Source organism: Lygodium microphyllum, chromosome 8 (assembly GCF_053477565.2).
Source record: "Lygodium microphyllum isolate KBCC chromosome 8, Lygodium_microphyllum_v1.1.10, whole genome shotgun sequence".
Classification (NCBI taxonomy): Eukaryota; Viridiplantae; Streptophyta; class Polypodiopsida; order Schizaeales; family Lygodiaceae; genus Lygodium; species Lygodium microphyllum.
The window spans coordinates 124,138,549-124,143,852 of NC_141142.1; the positions used below are offsets into that span (position 1 = coordinate 124,138,549).

The 5,304-nt window shown below is 44.3% G+C and overlaps 1 pseudogene; it reads left to right on the forward strand.

Moving 5' to 3' along the window:
• The first annotated feature begins 2,235 nt into the window (after positions 1 to 2,235).
• Positions 2,236 to 2,904, forward strand: LOC148032820 (accumulation of dyads protein 2 pseudogene; annotated as a pseudogene).
• The last annotated feature ends 2,400 nt before the right edge of the window (positions 2,905 to 5,304 follow it).

Genomic DNA, 5,304 nt, shown 5'->3' on the forward strand with positions numbered 1-5,304 from the left:
GCCTAATGCATCCTTTTCATGTGGAATTAATTTTAGGAACATGGGCATTAGGAATCGGGGCATTGTCCACTCGCATACTTGGGTTGGAAGCCCCCGTGTAGGCTCTTCTCGCCTTTTGCTTAGGAGCCATTGGTGCAGTGGACTTGGACTTCACGAACTCTCCTTGCCCTTTTTCCCGATCTCCAAAACTGTCTACTAGGCCGATAATTTCTCTCCCCTGCGCAGAACTTGGGCCTTGCAAGACCGGTTTTTAAAAACCGGGGAAGGCATGGGAGAACAAGGCTTATTGAATCCTTAATGGAAGCTTCCAAATACGAAGCTTCCTAGCTTCTGTCAGGTAGATGATGTGGAGAGAGAAAATGATTGGGAGGAAGAAGACGACGATACTGAAGAAGAAGAAGATGATGATGGTAATGATGATGAAGATGATGGTGGTGATGGTGGTGAAGGCGATGGCGGCAACAACGTGGCGGTAGCACGACAGTTCTGGCGATGGCGTGGTAGCGTGGTGGCCTACACGATGCACAATCCTCTTCTCCCCTCCCTCTCATATAGTTTGAAGGGGGGGGGATAGCCACACACGTGGCAAGTTGCATGCCTCCTCCCCCCCATGCTCTCTTACTCCACACTCAAGCTCCTCTCACACTCCCTCTCCCCCGCCATGCAACGACTGAAGGGGAGGGGAGTTTATCCATAAAAAAAATTGCGAAAAATTTATCCATTATCCCTTTTCCCCTTTGAAGGGGTGTTCCCGTGTAGGCCTGCAGTGGCTCGCGGTTTTCAAGCCACGGCTTCCAATACGCGACACGGAGTTGGAGTTTGCTATTGCGCGAGGGTGAAGCACTTAGCCCAGGATATCTTCATTGTGGGAGATTACTTTGAACCGCTTTTGGGCGAGATTTAGGATCTTCAATATTTCGTTGTGGAAATATTACACTATTGTTCATCTCAACATAACAACTCCAAGTCGTGTTCAAAACTTCAAATCCTGACATTGGGCTTCTCCATGTTCGTCTACTTATAGCATGCCTCTCATGATGAAACTACTCTCTAGGAAACTATTCACGCATATTTGTTCTAAAGTAGAGAGTTAAGAAGCTCGTTCTATACTTTGTGATTAATCTCATTGTCCACTAAAAGGATGCAATGACTATTATTAAGGTCCATGATAGCTTTTCGAGAGGCAAAAACCTACGTCCATAATGTAAACCAACAGGGGTTGGTGTTGGATTAGCCATGCCATGATCCATCCATTGTGTTCTAAACGAGGGAGGAACTACTGGTGTTTCTTGGAGACACATCTAGATCCTCATCTCGAGTGCAAATATGTCGTGGTATGTCACGTGTCTAGAGCCTTTGCATCGGGATGTTCACACGTATTTGGAGACGAGCCTTGTGCTGTTAGAAGTTTGAAGACTCCCCACCATACACACTCTTCTGTAGAGCTCGAATGTACATTGCATGTATATAGTAGTTGGCGAACTACTTCTCCACTCTCTTTCCATCATCTCTTTTAGCTCGAATGTACATTGCACGTCTGTAGCCGTCAACTCCTTTGCAGTGGGAAATGATCGCGTCATCAGTACACCTAAACAAGTATTGAGGAAGCCTTGGTTGTTAACTCCTGTGCGGTGGGAAATGATAGCATGTAGTAATTGCCTAACTAGATGTGCCTGGACACTTGTTGATTAAAATGACCGTGTTTGTTTATGATTAATCTTGCTCCGGTCAAAGACATGACGTCCACCAGATTCGTTGGTGAGCTTGTATTTGCGGGAGCTCTGAAGGTGCAAGTTGCGACTGTGACATTGAAAGACTTTCATTAATTATGCAAGGGGATTGCACGCGAGCACAGTCCTGCGGGCTCACAAATGCTTATAAATTCTATGTTTCCAGCTGCAGAGGTTTCGTTTCGTGGCGTTGCGATTGCGTGCTGCAGCTGAATGGGGAGCGCGCCCACAGCAAAGGTGGCGGGCGTTGTAGTTTATAAGAAGCGCCACCACTCTAGCGTCACAACAACCACTCAGGAGTCAGAGTACTCAGAATTAGGTACATAATAGCTAATTATAGCCCTCGCTGATCTCTCTCTCTCTCTCTCTCTCTCTCTCTCTCTCTCTGTCTGTAGCATTCGACAGACAACCTTGATCAAGTTTCAGATTAAGCTGCATGTCGAAGTGCTCCTTTAATTCTCAGCATTGGCCGGCGCCCCCAGCAGCAGCGGCGCGAGCTCCCGCAATGGCCAATCCTGCGCCCTTGGGACTATTCAGCTTCGCCGTCACGACGCTGGTGCTGTCCTTCTACAGCGCGGGGATCTTCGGCGTCCGCGCTTCCGATCCCATCAATGCGGTGGTGGGCCTGGCCACCTTCTACGCCGGCACCGCGCAGGCAGTGGCAGGCGTCCTGGAGTTCTGGTACGGGGATACCTTCGCGGCCACGGCGTTCGCCTCCTACGGGGCCTTCTGGATCTCCTTCGCCTGCTTCCTCCTGCCGTCCTTCGGCATCGACTCCGCCTACAAAGCTAATACAGCGGCGCTCTCCCACGCCAAGGCCATCTACCTACTGGGCTGGACTCTTTTCACCTTCTTGATACTGGTAGCAAGTGCGAAGACCAACCGGGCCCTCTTCTCGCTCTTCTGTGGCGCGACAGCCACCTTCGTGTTGCTCACCTCCGGCGAGTTCACCGACTCCGTCCGCCTCCACAGGGCCGGGGGTTTCATGGGCCTGTTCACGGGCGTGGTGGCCTTTTACAACGGCCTGGCGGAGCTCCTGGAGGCGCAAGCGCAGCCACTGCTCCGCCTTCCTCTTGGCAGGTTCGTCAACAGCCCACCTCCCCCGCCCCGCATCGCTCCGCACGCTGCCGACGACCTGGAGTCGCAATACCCCCCACCACAACCGTGTAAATAGTAATGGAACTCGTTATTATCAACAATTACGTAGGTTTTATTGTCAACGACCACGTAAATTTAGACAAATTCGTCCTTCTAAGAACGCCTTAAAAATCCTGCTCCTCGATTGGCCTCCAATTCGAACGCCTGAACGCCTCCCGAGCTTTTCATTTTTTACGACGATAAAGCAGTTTCGAAGGTCCCTTCTCTACCTTGTACTAACATCAATATCTATTACTCACTACAAAATACCTGTTATTCTTGTAACCTTCCTCTTGAAGGATAAAACTCATTCCAAGGGTGTTGTAGCCTTGACAATTTTGGGTTTGCTCCCCAAATTCCCCCCTCATGCGAACTTGAGTAGGCACCCTCTAAGAAAGTCAATGCATCGTGAAGCCTACTCTTGATTTCACGGGAATCTTCCAATTACCTGATATTGTACACATCATTTTCTCTTTGTGAATTGCAATTCCTACCCTAGCTACAAGGAAGAACAATGACTATTACGCACACTTCTTGCCAAACATACAAAGAAGACATTGTCTTGTTGACACAATCATCTTCCTAAGAAAAACATTAATGAAGCATTAATATGCTTCTGTAGAGCCTACAACAACTTGGAGGGCGATTGTATGTATTGCTCTTATTCACAAGCACATAGTTACTTAACATGTATCTAATGTAGAACAAAGTCAAATCTATGGAAAGTAACCTTGGATTAGGTTATGTCAAGAACACAATATCCCTTTCTACTCACATGTTTTTCTCTCCACACTTGCCCTAGCCTATGCTTTAATAGTGTTGTGCATAATGTGTATGTATGCAAACACATGTGCATTCATTACATTACATCCAAGTTTACACATTACTTGCCTCTCATATTATTGAGGGGAAAACTCCACACTAACCCTCGCTTTCATACACTCATAATAACAAACATTAAGGCATGCAATTTACTTACCAAGTATCCAATGTGAATCAAACCTTCAATGACCTCCCATGTCTAGCCTCAAGCCACTTCTCATGCTCTTTCATAAGATTTCCAATATTGGGGGTGTATGACAATCCATGAGTGTGTGTTACATAGTGAGATTGGATTGCTCTTCACTCTCACTACTCATACAAAAAACCTCAACTCCATACAACTATTGTGATGGCTCTATTGGACATGGGCCTCATCCTATCTAAGAAGTTAGTAGAGTGATTTTCCTCCTCTTGCTCCAACATTTGCAGATGCAACTCCTCTAATGTACCTCCAGTCCTTGACCTACACTAAAAGCCTATATTTTATGTGCCAAACAATCCCTACATTTGCTAGGATTTAGAGGCAACTTATAGGAGACTTACAAAGCTTTTATAATCCCTATCTTCATGATCGCCATACCTTCTAAATTCAATTCCAACTAAAATTCTACAAATATGACTAACTTATTGCTTACGATCCAAGTTTGACATGCATCGACATTCAAAACATGAAAAACATGAGAAAGAGTAAGGGATCCTTAGATATCTCTATTTGCAACATAGATGCATGCAATCTTTATCATTAGTCAATTGCCTACACCTGTTTCAAAATTAGTAAATGTCAAGGCACTTGAACTACCTTAGAGATAAACCATATGGCTCAGACCATGAAATAAGACACATGTATACAAATGCTTGCAAGGATAGTAGTAACTAATACCCCTTAGCCTTGAACATGCAATTCATCGACACATGGAAAGACACACATTACAACTCAGAGTATTAGTCATTGTATTTCTCAAAAGTCTCATAAAAACAAGATTACATCAAAGTGGGAATATTTGGAAGGAAGAGAAGCTTCTTAGTTGTCTACACTACGCAGATATTAACAAAAACATGCTTAGATGTTGATATAATCGATATATTAGAATGGATTGAAAAATTGGAGATCATGAGAAAGATTAAAGCAAGATCTTGAGAAGCTATAACACAATTTTTCTTTGTTATATGGATCACTATAATCAAGCATACACATATCATCAAAATACTACATAGCCAAACATTTATACCTATGACACAGAGTGCGGCATGATTATTCATATTGCACACGATCCTAGTTAGTGACAAAGAGGGATTCAGAAGAACACACTATAGAGTATAGAGAGACTTACAAGCCTCATGAAGTACATGATGCAACTAATTTTCATCCTTCCTAACACATATTGGCAGGTGAATCAATGAAGACTTGCCTCTAATAGTTGTGAAGCCAACTCCAAAGGATGAAAACCAGAAGATCTCCTAGCTAATAAACAATCTAAATAGACATCATAGTAAACACATCATGAACCTTCCTGCATCGCCTACTCTATATAATTATTTTAAAAAGTATTTAACATTCAATTTCACAATTTTACAAAATTTAAGGATGTCAAAGTTTGTAGGATTGCAAGTTTTA